The sequence below is a fragment of the Lathyrus oleraceus genome, chromosome 7, assembly GCF_024323335.1.
Source record: "Lathyrus oleraceus cultivar Zhongwan6 chromosome 7, CAAS_Psat_ZW6_1.0, whole genome shotgun sequence".
NCBI lineage: Eukaryota > Viridiplantae > Streptophyta > Magnoliopsida > Fabales > Fabaceae > Lathyrus > Lathyrus oleraceus.
Genome location: NC_066585.1, coordinates 144,643,334 through 144,664,093, shown reverse-complemented (window position 1 = coordinate 144,664,093; position 20,760 = coordinate 144,643,334). Strand labels below are relative to the sequence as shown.

General features: G+C 40.2%; 3 long non-coding RNA genes across 4 annotated transcripts; all 3 read right to left on the bottom strand.

The window, feature by feature from the left end:
• Nucleotides 1-1,621: 1,621 nt before the first annotated feature.
• On the bottom strand, nucleotides 1,622-20,713 carry LOC127101147 (uncharacterized). 2 transcript variants are annotated; one of them, XR_007794579.1, is made up of 3 exons: nucleotides 20,245-20,590; nucleotides 2,106-2,268; nucleotides 1,622-1,899 (listed from the first exon to the last, which is right to left on the bottom strand). It is a non-coding gene; the product is annotated as an uncharacterized LOC127101147 (long non-coding RNA). The 2 variants fall into 2 exon arrangements; XR_007794578.1 differs by lacking the exon at nucleotides 1,622-1,899 and having other exon boundaries at nucleotides 1,908-2,268; nucleotides 20,245-20,495; nucleotides 20,565-20,713.
• LOC127101149 (uncharacterized) lies at nucleotides 2,999-3,830 on the bottom strand. Its single transcript, XR_007794581.1, has 3 exons — nucleotides 3,755-3,830; nucleotides 3,238-3,654; nucleotides 2,999-3,039 (listed from the first exon to the last, which is right to left on the bottom strand). It is a non-coding gene; the product is annotated as an uncharacterized LOC127101149 (long non-coding RNA).
• Nucleotides 19,422-20,238, bottom strand: LOC127101150 (uncharacterized). Its single transcript, XR_007794582.1, has 2 exons — nucleotides 19,906-20,238; nucleotides 19,422-19,699 (listed from the first exon to the last, which is right to left on the bottom strand). It is a non-coding gene; the product is annotated as an uncharacterized LOC127101150 (long non-coding RNA).
• Nucleotides 20,714-20,760: the final 47 nt, after the last annotated feature.

Genomic DNA, 20,760 nt, shown 5'->3' with positions numbered 1-20,760 from the left:
TTGATCGTAAGTCGAATGGTATCGGTGTTTCGAAAACAAAAATCGTATAACTCAGACTCGTATGTTTCATCGTTGTAGTGAACGTTGACACTGTATTTTGGTGAAGATGACATTGTGCAGATGAAAACTATTTTCTTGCTGCAGATGGATGTGGGTTGAGTCTTGGATGTTGATAGTAAGACACTTAAATAGGTGAGTGATTTGTCTCACATGCAAGCTAGTTCGAAGTGATGTATCGCACATGCAAGCTAGTCCAAAATGATGTGTCAACCATGCAAGCTACTCAAAAGTGACATGTCCAACATGCAAGATAGAGGACAGCCACGTGTCACACATGCAAACACACACTCCAAATGAATTGGCGCCTCCTTTCATTCCTTGCACATGGGCGCTAATCTATTTGGCGACACCTTGTCTTGCATGCATGCAAACCTCGAAACCAAGCAATCAGACCTAGGTGTGTCATGCATGTCCCTACGGAGGCGCCAATTTGAATGGCGATACCATGTACAAAATGCACATGGGCGCCAATTCATTTGGAGACCACATGCAAATACAATTTTCCATGATCCAATTCATTTGCCTATTAATTCATTCACACCATCAACACTTCTTCCATACTATCACTCACTACTTCTTCTGCAATTTCATCTACAACAACTTCTTGTAGTTTCATCTGCACCAACCGCTTTCATCCTCGACAAAATGTTTATCCTCACAATGGGCGACTCGCATAGAGGAACGGTTACAAACATAGCAACTTATGTGTCATACCCCGATTTTGACCCTGAATTTTTTCCATTTTTCATTTTTGTTTGGCACTTGGCTTTAGGTTCATTTGCATACATTCATTCCCAAATCCATATTTTTGTTACACATTGGTCATTGTCTATGCCTTTTGATCATGGTGCTTTTGATTATAGAATGGATTTTAATCATTTGACTTTTTAATTTTTCAATTTGATTTTAATTTCAAATTAAGTTTAATTCCAAATTTCAATTTAATTTTAATTGTTATTGTTACTAATGATTGAAACTCTAATTGATTTTAATTTTCAAATAAATGTTAGAGTTGATATCAAAGTAATTTTAATGAATTATAGATTAATTTGATTTTAAGTTGGTTTTTTGCTGATCTGTTATTATTATTTAAATTGATATTTAGATTAGTCTTGGATCATTCCTAAAAATCCATATCCATTTTTTTATAATCAAACCAATAACTCAACTAGGTTACTGTGGTTAGTACATTGCGAGTTGGTGCTTACACCTCCAATTTGGAAGAAGGCATGAAGATTCATGAATTGGCACGCATTTGCAACAGGCTGGTGTGCATTCTTTTATGCTAAACCGCTAAAGACTGACCCATGTAAAGAAAAATGACTGAGAGTGGCATAAAGCATTTACATTTCTACATGCTAAGCACGTCATATTTTATTCTTAAGCCTCTGTGGGAAAAGAATATGTGGCAACAAAGACATTTAGCTGCATATCTTAAAAAAAATCCATCCATATGAACTTCATTGTATAACCGTGCACCTATTGGTCTAGTTTTTTTTTAATGGCAAAATAATATATTAAAAAATTTGGGAATAAAGATCTCAGTATTGTACAATAATAGTGATATCAGAAAGCACAAAGATGTACTAGATTGAGCTCACTAAAACGAAGATAACACATGATACAACAAAAACATCCTAAAAGCAAGTTGCAACAACGGCTCCAAAACCGAGCAGAAGCAAGGTCTGGCCGAAGACGCCGACATGAAATGCGAGCCTTCCAAATGCAAACGCAGAAAAAACTAAAATCTCTTCTGCAAAACTAATCCAGCCGGCAATACGAATACACTTCGGCTCCATTCCAGGATTCATGAATTCCATTGAGCAGATTGTATATTTTCTTATTTTGATTAAAGTGTCAATGAAGCTGCTAAATTCAGATATCGGAGTAAGAACCAACTTAACTACGGCAATTAACAATTAGAGCCCCTGGAGTTGTTAGCCATAACCAGCTTACCGGTTCATTGGTTGGTGGAGCTGAGCTATCGGTTTTCCAAAACTTGAAGGTGTTGGATCTCAGTTATAACCAATTGAATGGTGAATTACCTGGATTCTATTTTGTTTACGATCTCCAAATCCTTAAGCTTAGCAACAATAGATTTTCAGGATTTATTCCAAGTGGCTTACTTGAAGGAGATTCTTTGGTTTTAACTGAACTTGATTTGAGCACCATACAACCTGGTCCATAACCGATCACACCAGCCATAACCTGCAAAAATTAATTACATTGGTCATTATCAAAACCACTTCTCAACTTCTAACCGAATGAACAATTGAATTTCTAACTAATTCACAACTCAGCCTCCATTCAAGCTTACAAAGTTTAAAGACATTAACAGGGCATATACTGTCGCATTCAACCATGCGTTTGAGAGCTAAGGGTACCTGCCAAATGTTTGAGTATTCGAGCCTCCTTTGCAGGCACGTTTTAACTGTTTCCGCTGTGACAAATTTACTTACATTACCATCCCATTACATCTTAAAACGGTGGACAAAATGCCTCAAAGTTGTTGTTGCCTGCGACAAAGGTTGCAGCTATGCATAGTCTAACCTCGGTGTCTTGCTTCAACTATCCGAAGAACTACCACAAGCTTAAGAATCCAGAGGAGCATGAACGGTTATTGCGAGAAATTCCTGTAGTTATTGCAGAAAAACCAGAATCAACATCATTAAACAAGTGCAAAGTAACTAAATCCAACCTACCTTAATAAGCGACAAAACGGCGGCAAGAAGAAGCAACTTTCTCCGATCAATCTTGTGCCCTCCCACTGCGAATCATGTCAAAGCCACCCTGATTTCTATAAGGATGAATAAGTCTGAGATGAGCTCAAGGTATTTGCACTTCACGATGCCTGCAGGTCCACCTCTAAAACCATACAATATGCTTCCTTTTGCTCTATCTTGAAGGTAATCGAAAATTCCAGAAATCGCATTGTGACTTCCAGGAGCTTGACCACCGGACAAAACCACACCGAGTTCACTGCAGTAAAAAAAAACAACAAAATAATTAGCAAAACAAGGAATCTATGTGGAGGCGCATTTGTTTAATCCACCGCCTGTTTCACTAGCCATGAGTCTCAAAAAAATCTTGGAGAAAAGGCCGGATATGCGTGGAGTAGAGTTAAATCTATAATTCCTTATGGATGGGAAGCTCAAGTTAGCAGTGATGTGAAAAGACCTTGGTTGTCGAATCGAAGAGTTGGATGCCTCGGTTATATGGTTATGGTTTGAAGGATTCTAGCGCTGTTGTTGGCGTGGCAAAATGGATTCCTCATTTGTATGATAACAATAGTGACTACATATGTTGCTATTACAATGATCCTACCGGCACAGCAGAGAAAGTTGTTGACAAAGAGAATGTTGGCGGACAAATTACGGCAAAACTGTTAGTTGTGTCGAAGGAAAGACAGAAATTTCTCGAGGCTCATGGTTTGGAACAATGGATAGCCTTCTGTGCTCAATTATTTCAGGAAATATATCTATGAAAACCTTCAGTAATTTCTCTACATCATTTGTCTTATACAGCCAACAAGGAACAACATTAAGTACCGATTCTCACCCAAACCATAACAGTCACTTTTACTCTGAATATTCACTGCAGTAAAAACATAGTCATCTGCAAAGCGTTAAAAATCCTGAAAATTCCCAAATTGGAATTAAGACAAAAGTGGAGAAGAAAGCGTGGTTCAGATTACCTTTCCAAGGCCAAGCATCAAAGGAGGTAGTCCAATTCTGAGCATCAAAAAGACTTCTGGAAATTTTCTTCTTTGAGCTTTTGAGTACCAAATCCAAGAACCCTAATCTGTGAGCATAAAAGGAGACGAGTTGGTGAGAGAGAAAAAAGGCAATTAGGGGAGGCAGAGAGAATTTGAAAACAAAACCCTAATACTCGGAGGCGGCCGCGATTTCAAGGATATAAAACCTAATTCCAAAATCAAAGAAAATCAGAAATAGAGGCGAGGGAGGAAGATTCGAGAATTTACCTGAGTCGTTGTCGTCACCGAAGGTGAACTTTCGTTTGAGGATTTTTTTCTTTTTTATCTTTGTTTGTAGCTCGCCTTTGGGTTGTGAGGCATGATGGTAACGATTGAGTGAGATTGTGAATTGAGAGGACGAGGGAGAGTTTGAGAGTTTGAGTTCATGAGCGATGTGTGGTACAGAGAGGGCGATGGAGAGTTTGAGAGATGAGTTCGTGAGGGTGTTTGGAGTTGTGAGAAGCGCAGAGCGAGAGAGACGGAAGCACTTTTTGCATTTTTGTTTTTCCTTATTTTCTTTTCTTTAATTTATTTTTAAATAGAATAAGTTTTTGAAAACATTAAATATTTTGTTTAAAATTCCTAGGTTATTAGTTAATAATTATTTTTTTTATGTTTTCAATTTATACCCCATTGTAAACCCAACAGCCAAGCGGCTGGGTTTAATCACTAGTAGACCAACAGATTTCTTTTTTTATTTAGTTTTTTTTATTTTAATTCTATTTTTAATTTATCTTGGTTTATACATCTAAAATAGCATTAAAATAATAACTAATGATAAATAGCCTAGTGGAGAGAGGGTAGTTTCATAGTCTCAAGTGGAGAGGGTTAAATACTCATGCGTAGCATTTTTTTAGTATTTCATTTTCTTTTAGCATTTTATTTTCTCTTAACATTTTATTTTCTTTTAGCATTTTGTTTCTTTTAATATTTTTTATGTCTATGTGGTTTTATTAAGTTCATCATGCATGCAAACCATTTTAAAACTATAAAAATCATTTCTTTTCTCGATTCAATATCGAGCCCATTTTCATACCCTTGTAAGTCGATTGCTTTTAAGCATCGCCATCAACCTCACATAGCTTACTCTTGGGCTTTCTTACAATGAGCCGGTTCTCTTGCACTTACACTCATATTTCGCATCATTTTATTGTTTGGGCCCGATTTAATTATTTCATGATTTTTTAATCCCCATTTGACAAAATGTACCCCACTCCCCCGATGTGTAATAATCTTGTACTGTTTTATTTCTTCATTGCTTGACTGTGTAGTTAGCTACTAACACAAGAATAAAATCAACAATTTCAAAAATGCAAAAAATATGACTCGATCCAACGTCGAGTATTTTCTCAATAAACAAATTAATTCATTTCTCTCTCCATTCTATCCCATTTCTTTCAAACTTTCACCAAACGCTTGATTCAACGTCAAGCCATTTTTTCTAATAAAAAACTCAAAAAATATTAATTCATATTCAAGACTTTTTCAATAAAGATGGAAATGGAACGTGGTGTATACCACGCACTCCTGAGATTAGGATTCGAGATGTATATCTCGCCAATCCTAGTTCTCGCCATCATCCAATTTATCCACTTTGTTTTCTCTCAAACACTTATCCAAATTTCTCTTAAACGTCCATCAATACTTGATCTAGGTCAAGTCATTTTCACAACAAAACCAAAATACTTAATTCTTACTTAACACTTTTCCAGTAAAGGTGGAAATGGAACATGGTGTATACCATGCACTCCTGAGGTTAAGATATGAGACGTATGCCTCGCCAATCTTAACTCTCGCCATCGTCTAAAATTGTCAATGTGGTTTCGTCAAACCCTTTCTCAATCAAATCTAAGATACCTAAATCTTATTTAACACTTTTTCAATAAAGGTGGAAATGGAACATGGTGTATACCATGCACTCCTGAGGTTAAGATTCGAGACGTATGCCCCGCCAATCTTAACTCTCGCCATCGCCTAAAATTGTCAATGCGGTTTCTTCAAACCCTTTCTCAATCAAATTCCAAAATACTTAATTCATATCTTAACCTTTTTAATAAAGATGGAAATGGAACATGGTGTATACCATGCACTCCTGAGGCTAGGATTCGAGATGTATATCTCGCTCATCCAAGTTCTCGCTATCACTCAAAATACATCCAACCAATCAAACTCTTTCTCGCCGCCGTGCGATTAATCAAAAACCTTTTTCATAAATGAAAGATATATTGTCTTAAGAGATACAAAACAATGTTTCGGCCACGATTGTTGAGTAGAGATAAATGACGCTTTTCCGAATGTAGATTTATAAATCCGTTTGATATGTGGTATGCGTCCACTCCTCATCTGTTTTGGGTAAAACAATGTTTTCGTCGATTAATACAGTATAGCTTTCGCTAAAATCGACCAACAAACAAACATTTTTCTACCCAGAACTACGTAAGCCTTGATTTCTCTTTTGAGATACGTAGGAGCAGGATTTTTAAATCTTGTCAGGCCCACTAATAAAAAACTTAGGTTTAGTCTTTCGTTAAAAAAATCCAAAAACTTTATCCCCTCTTCTATTCTTTCTTTCCCACCTAATAAACTGAAAAGCCTAACATTCCAAACTAACATTAACGCACACAACTGACCTAATGGTTCCCGTTGAGTACAACGGACGTGAGGGGTGCTAATACCTTCCCCTTGCGTAATCGACTCCCGAACCCGGATATTGGTTGCGATGACCATATCTTATCCTTTCCTTTTGTCTTGGGTTTTATCGATATTTCCCCTTTCCTTTTTAGGAATAAATAAAGTTCGGTGGCGACTCTGTTCAGTCCATCATTGCGAGCGTGCGATCGCGCTTCGCTTTGAAGTCGTATCCCCATTTTTTCGCATGTGCATAAAAAGCAAAACTCTTAGTTGTTTCGCATTATTTCAGGAATCCAAGACTTGTTAGCAAGATGAATCCTGAGAGAAGAGGCACTTTTCAGTTCAAATACAAGAACGTGGACCTTACTAGCCTACAGAAGTTGAGTGCCAAAGTAACACCCATCAAACTCAACAGCTTCGTACAAAACTATGGAAGAATTCTGGACATCCTAAATGAGAAGATGGACATGATGACCACAGTGACTATTGCTCAATTCTATGATCCACCTCTACGTTGTTTCATGTTTTCTGACTTCCAGTTGGCTCCTACCTTGGAGGAGGTTGAGAGGATCGTAGGCCGGAACTTGAAGGACCATAACCCATTTCCTAAGCTCGATGAAGATATCCCTCCCAAGAGAATAGCTTCAGCTTTGGGTCTGAAAGTTGCCGAAGTCGTGGACAATTGGGATGTGAAAGGACCTTTCAGTGGTTTTTCTAGGAAGTTCTTGGAAGATCAGGCCAAGAAGATGGAAAAAGAAGGGGATTGGGAATCCTTCTATGCTGTGTTAGCCGTGTTGATACATGGGATAGTCCTCTTCCCAAATATTGACCATTTCGTGGACCACCTGGCGGTGAGAATTTTCCTCTCTGGTAACCCTATACCGTTCCTCTTGGCAGATCTCTACTACACTCTCCATGATCGTCATGAGAGGAAGGGAGGAATTGTCTTATGTTGCGCGCAGTTGTTGCACGCCTGGTTTAGATCCCACATGCCCGAAGAAGGTCCTTTTGTCTCAAAGGAACTCAAGCCCTTCCAGAAGTTAGCTTCCCTCACTTCCAGTCATGTTAAGTGGTATATCAGGGATTGGGAAACCGAGAATGTGATTGTCAGCATTGGAGACTTCCCCAATGTGCCTTTGATAGGAACCAAGGGTTGCATCAACTATAACCCCGTGCTATCTCTACGGCAGCATGGGTACCCTATGAATGGCCCTCCAGAAGCTAAAGCTCTAGAGCCTTTCATCTTACATGGTGTTGAAGCGGATCATCCAATGGTGAAAAAGATCAAGAGGTCTTGGCAAGCAGTTATCAGGAAAGGTAAGGAGTTGGGTAAGAGAAATGTCATTGCCCGAGAGCCTTACACTTGTTGGGTTAGAGAAAGGGTTCAGATGATTAAACTCCCTTATCCATTTGATCCTTCTATCTATCCATTGGTTCCTGAGCCAAAGGCCATATTACCTGAAGATATAGAAAAGCTCAATGCCCGTATCAAGGAGTTGGAGTTGGAAAATGCTGATTTGAGAATCAAGCTTGGCCGAGTCTCGATAGAGAATGGGAACTTGAAGGACGATCAACAAAAGAAGGACAAAGAGATTGAAGTCTCCAACAAGAGAGCCAGAGAGTCTGAAGCAAGGAGAGAAAAGTTTGGGCAAGCACTCTATAGCACTAAATCTGTGTTCAAATCAAAGGAAGAGGAGTTGGATAGAGCTTTACTCCGGATTCAGAAACTCAACAAGACTCTAGAGCTGACCCTTGAGATGAAAAGAGAAGCACGGCTAATTTCCGAGATTCGTACTCGTGAGCTGGAGAATACCATTCAGAAATACAAGGATGCTCTGGAACGTGAGAAGCTGAAGATCGAAGAGTCAGAAAGAGTGTGCACACGGTTGAAACATCATTTGGATCGAGCCGATGCTAGAATCCAGGCACTTGAAGGTGGGGATCAAGATGCTGCCTATATGGTGTTGCTAAATGAATGCAGATATTGGAGAAACCTCTATAGGGACATAGAGGTGACAAAGGCTGAAGACGTGCGCATTATTCAAGATCTCCAAGGGCTCTACACTGAGTGGAAGGGCAAATTTCTGAAGCTGTCCAGATTTGCGAGTTCCATCATGCAAGAACTACCTGAGAAGCTGCAAGAAGCTGATTGGTGCATGTGTCCAGAAAACACCCCGCATCAAGTCTATAATTTCATTAAGTTTTGTAAGGCAATGTTAGAAGGGTTAACTACCGACCTTGTTACGGTTCGGAAAGCCCATAAACCATGAGCACGTTGTTTGTATTTGAACTTGAATATGACATTAATGAAAAATCGCTTTTGAGATTCGTTTTATTGTGTTTCATCGCCTTATTATTTTAAATATTTGCAAACAAGTGTTGTGACATTTTGAAATGAATGATTGAAACTAACCAAGAGTTTTGCAAACAAAATGCATCCATACATGCATTCATGCATTTTCAAAACTAGAGTCTCATTCTGTCCTTTCTTCCTCCAGTTTCACGCTGAATTTTCAACACCAATATAATACTCGTGCCCGAGCTCGTCAAAGGATGGCAGATCAGGAGCATGAATTGGAGCGAGTGAGCTCAGAGCTCGAAGACCTGCGTGGAAACATGGGGCAGGTCATGGAAATACTACAGGTCATCAGGGCAAAGTTAGATACCCAAACAACGGTTGTTTCTGAAATCGCAGGTCCATCGATTGAACCCCAACCTGCGAGGGCGGTACCAACAACCTGGCCAACCTATGGTTTACCTCCCGGTTTCACGCCTACAGTGGAAGGTGCACCTGGCTTTGTACCATCCGCTCAGCAGACGGCTCCTCTACCGACCATCAATGAAAATCATCCAGTGGTTCACACGTTCGCACCTCCTCTCGTTCGTGCACACGTGCAACCCTACTTTGAGGATCAACAACACGCTCCAGACTTTTCAGATGAAGATGAGGAAAGGCAGGAGGACCTAAGAGGGATGAAGGAGAACTACCAGCTGCTTGAGAAGAGATTGAGGGCTATGGAAGGTGACCAAGTTTTTGGTGCTACAGCTAAGGAGATGTACCTGGTGTCCGGTCTCGTGATCCCTGCAAAATTCAGGACCCCAGATTTCGATAAGTATGAGGGTCACTCGTGTCCTAAGAGTCACCTCATTATGTACTATCGAAAAATGGCTGCGCATGTGGAGGATGATAAACTGATGATACATTGCTTCCAGGACAGCTTGAGGGGTGCTCCCTCCAAGTGGTACTTAAGCCTTGATCAGAGTAGGATTCGTTGCTTCCAGGACTTATCTGATGCCTTCATCCAACACTACAAGTATAACATGGATATGGCCCCAGATAGGAGACAACTACTCAGTATGTCCCAGAAAGACAAGGAGTCTTTTAAGGAATACGCACAAAGATGGAGGGAAGTGGCCTCGCAAGTCGAACCACCTCTGGCTAAGAAGGAATTAGCGGATTGGTTCATGGATACAGTTAAACCTGTGTTTTATGAAAGAATGGTGAGTAGTGTATCTGCAAGTTTCTCTGACCTGGTCGCTGTAGGCATAAAGGTCGAACTTGGATTGAAGAATGGAAAGATGGTGACTACCTCTGAAACATCTGGTAGTAATGCCAAAAAGTTTCCTGGAGGGTTTCAAAGAAAGAAGGAGGGTGATACGAATGCAGTGTCAACCAGTCAAAGGAGGAGTCATTCATGGAAGAAACAACACCAATTTGCTCAACAACAACCGATTTATCCAGTACAATATGTCCAACAACCGTATGTGGCAGCTGTCACGCCAAATTTTAACCAACCACAAGCTCATGTTTATCCACCCGCTCAACAAGCGCCAATATACCAGCAGGCACCAGCGCCACCTGCTTATCAACAGCCGAGAGCACGGGCTCCTCGTCCATAAAATCCTCAAAATCAAAATAGGGTACAGAGAAGTAGACTTCCGTTTGCTTCAATCCCTATGACATACACTGAATTGTACCCATCATTGCTACAGAAAGGTTTAGTGACGCCCAGATCTTTGGGTCCTCCACCAAATCCTTTACCTCCATGGTACAATCCAGATGCTCATTGTCCTTTCCATGGGGGTGCCCCTGGACATGATTTAGAAGGATGTTATGCTTTAAAGCATATTGTGCGAGACCTGGTTGAGAAGAAGATTTTGTCGTTTCGAGACGTCGGACCTAATGTCAAGAACAACCCTTTGCCAGCACATGGCGATGTTAATTCCGTCGAAGATGCTTCTGATGTGTATGTAATCAAAAACATGGAAGATGTTAAAACTCCGTTGCTAGCGCTTCATGCAGGATTGGTGAAGGCTAGATTGATTGACGCATGTCACGATAGTTGTGAGGAATGTGCCATTCAGCCAAAAGGATGTAAAGTGGTACGAAATGACATTCAGAATTTGATGAATCAAGGTGTTTTACAAATTTCTGGTCCAGCAATAAATGAGGAAGTTTCGGTCATTGAACCTGTTTTTAACATACCAGAACCGTTTGAGGTGACTTATCACAGGAGAGACGTTGTTCATCCGTCACCCGTGGTAGTTTGCATGCCTACCCCATTTCCTTTTGAGAGCACCAAGGCGGTACCCTGGAAGTACGACATAATAGTGGTGGATGGAGTGGTAGATGGAAAGCCCAAAATTGCTGAAAGTAAGGAAGTTTTGGAGAATGTTGACACCGATATCACCAATATCGCAGGGACAAGCAGGATGACCCGCAGTGGTCGAATTTATACTTCCAATTTTAATGTGAACCCTCAAGAGCCAACAAGGGGAGCTGCAAATGTAAATCCTACCCCAGAACAGGGAGAGGCACAGTCGGTTGCGCAAACAGATGAAGCAAGTGAGTTCCTAAGGATAATAAAGAAATCTGACTACAAGATAGTTGATCAGTTACATCAAACACCATCAAAAATATATATCTTGTCGTTGCTTCTGAATTCCGAAGCTCATAGGGAGGCTCTACTAAAAGTGCTTGCTCAGGCTCATGTTACCCAAGATATAACGGTCGGCCAATTCGATGGAGTGGTCGCCAATATCACAGCCTGCAACACTCTAAGTTTCAGTAATGAAGAGCTGTCCAAAGAGGGGAAGAATCACAACCGCGCTCTGCATGTATCCATAAAGTGCCAAGAAGATGCCCTGGCTAGAGTTTTAGTTGACACTGGATCGTCCCTCAATGTTCTACCAAAGAGGGCACTTTCTAAATTATCTTATCAAGGTTCAGAGTTGAAACCTAGTGCGCTTGTGGTGAAACCATTTGATGGTTCACGAAGGACAGTAGTTGGGGAGGTAGAGTTACCGATACAGATTGGACCGCATGTATTCCCCATCAATTTCCAAGTCATGGACATAAATCCAGCTTATAGCTGCCTTTTGGGACGCCCATGGATACATGCCGCTGGGGCAGTAACTTCTACTCTACATCAAAAGATGAAGTTCGTTGTCGATAACAAGCTCGTTATTGTCTCAGGTGAAGAGGATTTTATCATCAGTCAACTCTCCTCTTTCCGTTATATTGAGGCTGATGAGGATGCCTTAGAAACCTCCTTTCAAGCCCTAGAAATATCCAATGCCACACTTGAAGAGGTTAAGGATCCTGTTGAGAAAGCTAGTTTGTCATTCGCTTCTTTGAAGAGTGCAAAATCAGCAGTTGAAAGTGGAGGCCCTGCAGGTTGGGGGCAAGTCATCAACGTCAATGAGAAAAATGACCGTTTTGGTTTGGGGTACAAGCCTTCTGCTAACGGAGGAGCCCTGGTCCCTGCAAAGGACCGTGTGCGGAGCATACAAGAAGTTTTCCTGAGCAAAGGATTTATCCATGGAGAACAAGTTGGTGCAGTGGAAGATGACATTGAAGATGGAGAGACATCAAATCTGATATACCGATGTGAAGCAGCCCTGACAAACTGGGAAACGATTGAGATTCCAGAAGTTTTTCCTGTGTCAAAGTAATTGTTGTTTTCCTTTGTGTTTTTTGAAAATCCTTAGCTCTGCCCAAGGCTAATGGATCATTTGTAGGGCCCCTTTTGAATTTCAAAAAATCATTATGACAAATAAATAGCGTTTTGTTCAAATTCTTGTCATTCATTTATCTGTTGTTTTTCTTAAAATGGCAATCCTTTCAGAAAATTACAAAAATATTTTTTTACTTCTTTTGCATTTTTTATTTCCATTTTTCTAAAAAAACCCATCATTAAAAAACATGCAGAATAATCAATAAACCAGTTGAATTCGATGACCCCGCTACTTCCTATAATTTTGAACTCCCCATCTACCAAGCGGAAGAGGAGAGTGAGGAAGATTGTGATTTCCCAGAAGAACTGGAAAGGATGCTCGATCACGAGTCAAAGGCCCTTCAGCCGCATCAAGAACCAGTGGAAACAATCAACCTTGGCACCGAGGAAGACAAGAAAGAGGTCAAAGTTGGGACTACACTTGAGGCAAGCACCAAAGAAAGATTGATCAAGTTGCTACATGAATATGTAGATGTATTTGCTTGGTCGTATCAGGATATGCTAGGTTTAGATACTGATATTGTGGTCCATAAGTTACCACTACAGCCAGATTGTCCACCAGTAAAGTAGAAGCTCCGAAGGGCAAGACCTGACATGGCTCTAAAGATTTGTGACGAGGTGAAACGTCAATTTGATGCCGGTTTTCTAGCAGTTGCAAAGTACCCTCAATGGGTAGCCAACATTGTGCCAGTACCCAAAAAGGATGGAAAGGTCAGGATGTGTGTTGATTACAGGGATTTAAACAAAGCTAGTCCAAAGGACGATTTCCCCCTGCCACATATTGACACTCTGGTAGACAACACTGCTAAGTTCGCAGTCTTCTCCTTTATGGACGGATTCTCAGGTTACAATCAAATCAAGATGGATCCAGAAGACATGGAAAAGACCACATTCATCACCCCTTGGGGAACATTTTGCTACAAGGTAATGCCATTCGGTCTCAAAAATGCTGGGGCAACTTACCAAAGAGCAATGGTCACTCTTTTCCATGACATGATGCATAAGGAAATTGAGGTTTATGTGGATGATATGATTGCAAAATCTCAAAGTGAAGAGGATCACATAGACCACTTGAAAAAGCTATTTGAGCGTCTTCGGAAATTTCGACTACAACTGAATCCTGCTAAATGCACCTTCGGTGTCCGATCCGGAAAGTTGCTTGGTTTCATTGTTAGTCAACGAGGAATTGAGGTAGATCCTGACAAAGTCCGAGCTATACAAGAGATGCCTGCTCCACGCACCGAGCGAGAGGTTAGAGGCTTCCTGGGGCGTTTGAATTATATCTCAAGGTTTATCTCACATATGACGGCCACATGTGAGCCTATCTTCAAATTGCTTCGAAAAGATCAAGCAGTCGAATGGAACCCTGACTGTCAAATGGCTTTTGAGAAAATCGGACAATACCTGCAAGAGCCCCCTATTCTAATTCCACCTGTCCAGGGGAAACCACTCTTTATGTACTTAACTGTGCTTGAAAAATCAATGGGATGTGTGTTGGGACAACACGACGAAACCGGTCGAAAGGAACATGCTATCTATTATCTGAGTAAGAGGTTTACCGATTGTGAATCCCGATATTCACTCTTAGAGAAAACTTGTTGCGCCTTAGCATGGGCCGCTCGTCGTCTAAGACAATACATGATTTGCCACACTACTTTGTTGATCTCAAAAATGGATCCAATAAAGTATATCTTTGAAAAGCCTGCTTTGACTGGAAGACTCGCCCGTTGGTAGATGTTACTATCTGAGTACGACATCCAATATGTGTCTCAGAAAGCCATAAAAGGGAGTGTGTTGTCTGATTACCTGGCAAACCAGCCCGTTGAAGATTACCAGTCGTTGAAGTTTGACTTCCCGGATGAAGACATTATGGTAGTGAAAGACTGTGAAATCCCAGGACTTGATGAAGGACCTGAGCCCGGATCTCGGTGGAAGCTCATGTTTGATGGTTCCTCCAATTACATGGGGCATGGCGTAGGAGCTGTCCTGTTGAATCCAAATGGTGGATACACTCCTTTCACAGCAAGGTTGTGTTTTGATTGCACGAACAATATAGCAGAATATGAGGCGTGCATCCTAGGCATCGAAGCAGCTATTGATCTCCGAATCAAAATCCTCGAAGTATGTGGAGACTCAACTTTGGTGATATACCAAGTCAAGGGCGAATGGGAAACCCGTAATACCAAGTTGATCCCGTATCGTGCCTATGTCATGGAATTGATAAAATACTTTGACGAAATCACTTTCCGTCATATCCCGAGAACTGAGAATCAAATTGTTGATGCTTTGGCTATGTTGGCTTCAATGTACCAAGTTAGATTCCATAATGAAGCACCTCTCATTCAGATCGAGCGGAAAGTTGAGCCTGCTTACTGCCAGTCAGTTGAAGAGGAAGCCGATGGTAAACCCTGGTTTCACGACATCAAATGCTTTTTGCAAAATCAAGAATATCCAACAGATGCAACAAACCTTGACAAGAAAACATTGAGGAAGTTAGCATCCAAATTCTTCTTGAGCAATGGTGTGTTGTACAAGAGAAATCACGACATGATTCTGCTCAGATGCGTGGATGGACGTGAAGCGGACATGTTGATCAAGGAGATTCATGAAGGATCCTTTGGAACTCATGCCAATGGGCATGCCATGGCCAAGAAGATTTTGAGGGCTGGTTATTACTGGTTGACCATGGAATCCGACTGCTTCAATTATGCTAGAAAATGTCATAAATGCCAAATCTATGCCGACAAGGTACACGTGCCTCCGACCCTGCTAAATGTTTTGACGTCACCTTGGCCTTTCTCAATGTGGGGCATCGACATGATTGGCGCCATCGAGCCTAAAGCTTCCAATGGTCACCGCTTCATCCTGGTCGCCATTGATTACTTTACCAAATGGGTAGAAGCCGCCTCTTATGCTAATGTGACAAAGCAAGTGGTGGCACGGTTTCTCAAGAAAGAGATCATTTGCTGTTATGGAATCCCAAGTCGGATCATCACAGATAATGGGACGAATCTGAACAATAAGACCATGAAAGAGTTATGCGAGAGCTTCAAGATTGAGCACCATAACTCTTCACCATATCGTCCAAAGATGAATGGCGCTGTTGAAGCCGCTAATAAAAACATCAAGAAGATCCTGCAGAAAATGGTAAAAACCTATAAGGATTGACACGAAATGCTACCCTTTGCACTGCATGGATACCGGACTTTCGTCCGCACTTCAACAGGGGCAACCCCGTTCTCTTTGGTATATGGGATGGAAGCAGTTCTCCCAATTGAAGTAGAGATACCTTCAATGAGAATCTTGATGGAGACCAAGCTAGAAGAGGCTGAGTGGATTCAAAATAGATTTGATCAGTTGAACCTCATAGATGAGAAACGATTGACTTCTTTGTGCCATGGACAATTATACCAAAAACGGCTTAAAAGGGCTTTTGACAAGAAAGTACATGTTCGGGAATTCAGAGAAGGAGACCTAGTGCTTAAGAAGATCTTGCTAATACACAAGGACTCACGTGGGAAGTGGACTCCCAATTATGAAGGCCCATATGTTGTAAAGAAAGCTTTCTCCGGAGGTGCCTTGATTCTCACAACTATGGATGATGAAGAACTCTCACACCCTGTGAACTCTGATGCAGTCAAAAGATACTATGCCTGACAAATCCCGGTGGACTGAAAACCCGAAAGGACGGTCCAGGCAAAAGTTAGGGATGAATAAAAATGGTAGCTCGCTAAGTTGAAAACCTGAAAAGGCGACTTAGGCAAAAAAAAAAGAGCGTCCCGGTGGATTGAAAACCCGAAAGGGCGATCCAGGCAAAAGTTAGGGGCATAAAGGCATAAACCGCATCAGTTGTTACCGATTAACACCGAAGAATTTGAGGAGGAGGATTAATCCAGTCACTCCCCTTAGGAGCAAGGTTTTGGGGGAATCATACCTATTAGGGATGTTAGTGGTCATGGAATTCAATGTAAACCTTTCCTTATTGCCATTTTCAAAAAAAAATTGTAACACTCTATGGAGCTACGCCATTAGTGTGCTACCATTCTTGAATAAAATACAAGTTTTTCCCAATCATGGTTAATTTGTGTTCATCCACGTTTTTCTTTGTTATGCAAAATGTCATTTATTTGTTAATAATGAAGTTTTGAAATTTGGAAAAAGAATTTGAAACTTAGAACAAATTTACTTTGATACATGTGAAAATCGAGGGAAAATCATTTGTTTCCCCAAAAGCCTCGAGGTTGCATAAATATTCCTAGAGCACCAACAAAAGTCCCCACGGAGTACAACTTCTGAATCCTTTAGAAGGATGGACCTCTGGCCATTTATAACTGTCAATCATGATAGTTTCTCCTCTGGATGCGCCTGTTAATTGTACGGGTATGAGTTATTGGTGTTGAAGAATCAGAATCTTTGTCCCTACAAACACCCAGTCTGCTAAGTGTCAGCATTCTCATAATCATGATCATTCATATATCATGCATTCAAATCATGCATAGCCGAAAGGTATTTCGTGCTCAGTGTGCATTGACCCAGGTCTTGTTGTTGACCTCATGTCCTTGGAACTCTAATTCCAGTTTGTCTTTGGTATCCTTAAACCAACATCCGGTTTTCGCAGTCATTTTCAAGTCCAATTGTTGTTGGCAAAATCCGTTAAAAGCTGGTTGTAGTCCATTGCTTACGGTCAAAGTCCAATTGTTGCTATTCCGGGGTCAGGTTGTACTTGAACCTGCTCTGAAGAGTTTTTCCAATTTTTGTTCAATACTATTCAGGTCATATATGAACCTGTTGTTGAGCTTTTATTCCGGGGTCAGGTCATACTTGAACCTGCTCTGAAGAGTTTTTCCAATTTTTGTTCAATACTATTCAGGTCATATATGAACCTGTTGTTGAGCTTTTATTCCGGGGTCAGGTCATACTTGAACCTGCTCTGAAGAGTTTTTCCAATTTTTGTTCAATACTATTCAGGTCATATATGAACCTGTTGTTGTTGAGCTTTTATTCCGGGGTCAGGTTGTACTTGAACCTGCTCTGAAGAGTTTTTCCAATTTTTGTTCAATACTATTCAGGTCATATATGAACCTGTTGTTGAGCTTTATTCCGGTGTCAGGTCATACTTGAACCTGTTCTGAAGATTTTTTCCCTATGTTTGTTCAATACTATTCAGGTCATGTATGAACCTGTTAATGAGTTTTATTCCGGTGTCAGGTCATACTTGAACCTGCTCTGAAGATTTTTTCCCTATGTTTGTTCAATCCTATTCAGGTCATATATGAACCTGTTATTGAACTTTTATCCATTGTCAGGTCATATATGAACCTGTCGTTCAATCCTATTCAGGTCATATATGAACCTGTTATTGAACTTTAATCCATTTGTCAGGTCATATCTGAACCTGTTGTTGAACCCTTATTCCGGTGTCAGGTCATACTTGAACCTGCTCTGAAGATTTGTTTCTCTCTGTTTGTTCAATCCTATTCAGGTCATATATGAACCTGTTATTGAACTGTTATCCATTACCAGGTCATATATGAACCTGTTGATACACTCTTCTTGAACTTTTTCTGAGTCTGTTAGGTCATATCTGAACTTGCTGTCAGAACTTCTTGATATTCCCCAGCATTGTCAGTTCATACATGAACCTGTTGTGGAAATTCTCGTATTCGGGCTTAGTAAGTCAAATTGTGAACTTACTCTCTTGTACTCTAAGTACTGTTTATCAAATTTCACTTCGATTACTCCCCAGTGTGTGTCTGTTTCTCCAGCAGGATTTGTTTTCCCCAGCGAGTTTATTTCTTACCACTTGTCTGTATTCATGCGGACCATCAGCATTCCCCACACCTTGGTCTGTCTAGTAGCATCTCCTGTCAAGGGTCCACCATATCCCTAGTAAATAAAAATTACAAAAAAAAAAAGAATCATGCATCCATGCATATCATGGCATATCATATCATATCATATCATATCATATCACATCACATCATGTCATGGGGATTCAGGATCAAAATCCGGGTCTTCTTAGTATTTAATCATCTCCCACTATGATCGTATGAAGAGTGTCCTGCTTCATATTCTCTAGTTGAAGACGCTTAAATGGGGGCAGCTGTCATACCCCGATTTTGACCCTGAATTTTTTCCATTTTTCATTTTTGTTTGGCACTTGGCTTTAGGTTCATTTGCATACATTCATTCCCAAATCCATATTTTTTTTACACATTGGTCATTGTCTATGCCTTTTGATCATGGTGCTTTTGATTATAGAATGGATTTTAATCATTTGACTTTTTAATTTTTCAATTTGATTTTAATTTCAAATTAAGTTTATTTCCAAATTTCAATTTAATTTTAATTGTTATTGTTACTAATGATTCAAACTCTAATTGATTTTAATTTTCAAATAAATGTTAGAGTTGATATCAAAGTAATTTTAATGAATTATAGATTAATTTGATTTTAAGTTGGTTTTTTGCTGATCTGTTATTATTATTTAAATTGATATTTAGATTAGTCTTGGATCATTCCTAAAAATCCATATCCATTTTTTTATAATCAAACCAATAACTCAACTGGGTTACTGTGGTTAGTACATTGCGAGTTGGTGCTTACACCTCCAATTTGGAAGAAGGCATGAAGATTCATGAATTGGCACGCATTTGCAACAGGCTGGTGTGCATTCTTTTATGCTAAACCGCTAAAGACTGACCCATGTAAAGAAAAATGACTGAGAGTGGCATAAAGCATTTACATTTCTACATGCTAAGCACGTCATATTTTATTCTTAAGCCTCTGTGGGAAAAGAATATGTGGCAACAAAGACATTTAGCTGCATATCTTAAAAAAAATCCATCCATATGAACTTCATTGTATAACCGTGCACCTTTTGGTCTAGTTTTTTTTTAATGGCAAAATAATATATTAAAAAATTTGGGAATAAAGATCTCAGTATTGTACAATAATAGTGATATCAGAAAGCACAAAGATGTACTAGATTGAGCTCACTAAAACGAAGATAACACATGATACAACAAACACATCCTAAAAGCAAGTTGCAACAACGGCTCCAAAACCGAGCAGAAGCAAGGTCTGGCCGAAGACGCCGACATGAAATGCGAGCCTTCCAAATGCAAACGCAGAAAAAACTAAAATCTCTTCTGCAAAACTAATCCAGCCGCCAATACGAATACACTTCGGCTCCATTCCAGGATTCATGAATTCCATTGAGCAGATTGTATATTTCCTGATTTTGATTAAAGTGTCAATGAAGCTGCTAAATTCAGATATCGGAGTAAGAACCAACTTAACTACGGCAATTAACAATTAGAGCCCCTGGAGTTGTTAGCCATAACCAGCTTACCGGTTCATTGGTTGGTGGAGCTGAGCTACCGGTTTTCCAAAACTTGAAGGTGTTGGATCTCAGTTATAACCAATTGAATGGTGAATTACCTGGATTCTATTTTGTTTACGATCTCCAAATCCTTAAGCTTAGCAACAATAGATTTTCAGGATTTATTCCAAGTGGCTTACTTGAAGGAGATTCTTTGGTTTTAACTGAACTTGATTTGAGCACCATACAACCTGGTCCATAACCGATCACACCAGCCATAACCCGCAAAAATTAATTACATTGGTCATTATCAAAACCACTTCTCAACTTCTAACCGAATGAACAATTGAATTTCTAACTAATTCACAACTCAGCCTCCATTCAAGCTTACAAACTTTAAAGACATTAACAGGGCATATACTGTCGCATTCAACCATGCGTTTGAGAGCTAAGGGTACCTGCCAAATGTTTGAGTATTCGAGCCTCCTTTGCAGGCGCGTTTTAACTGTTTCCGCTGTGACAAATGTACTTACATTACCATCCCATTACATCTTAAAACGGTGGACAAAAAATGCCTCAAAGCTGCTGTTGCCTGCGACAAAGGTTGCAGCTATGCATAGTCTAACCTCGGTGTCTTGCTTCAACTATCCGAAGAACTACCACAAGCTTAAGAATCCAGAGGAGCATGAACGGTTATTGCGAGAAATTCCTGTAGTTATTGTAGAAAAACCAGAATCAGCATCATTAAACAAGTGCAAAGTAACTAAATCCAACCTACCTTAATAAGCGACAAAACGGCGGCAAGAAGAAGCAACTTTCTCCGATCAATCTTGTGCCCTCCCACTGCGAATCATGTCAAAGCCACCCTGATTTCTATAAGGATGAATAAGTCTGAGATGAGCTCAAGGTATTTGCACTTCACGATGCCTGCAGGTCCACCTCTAAAACCATACAATATGCTTCCTTTTGCTCTA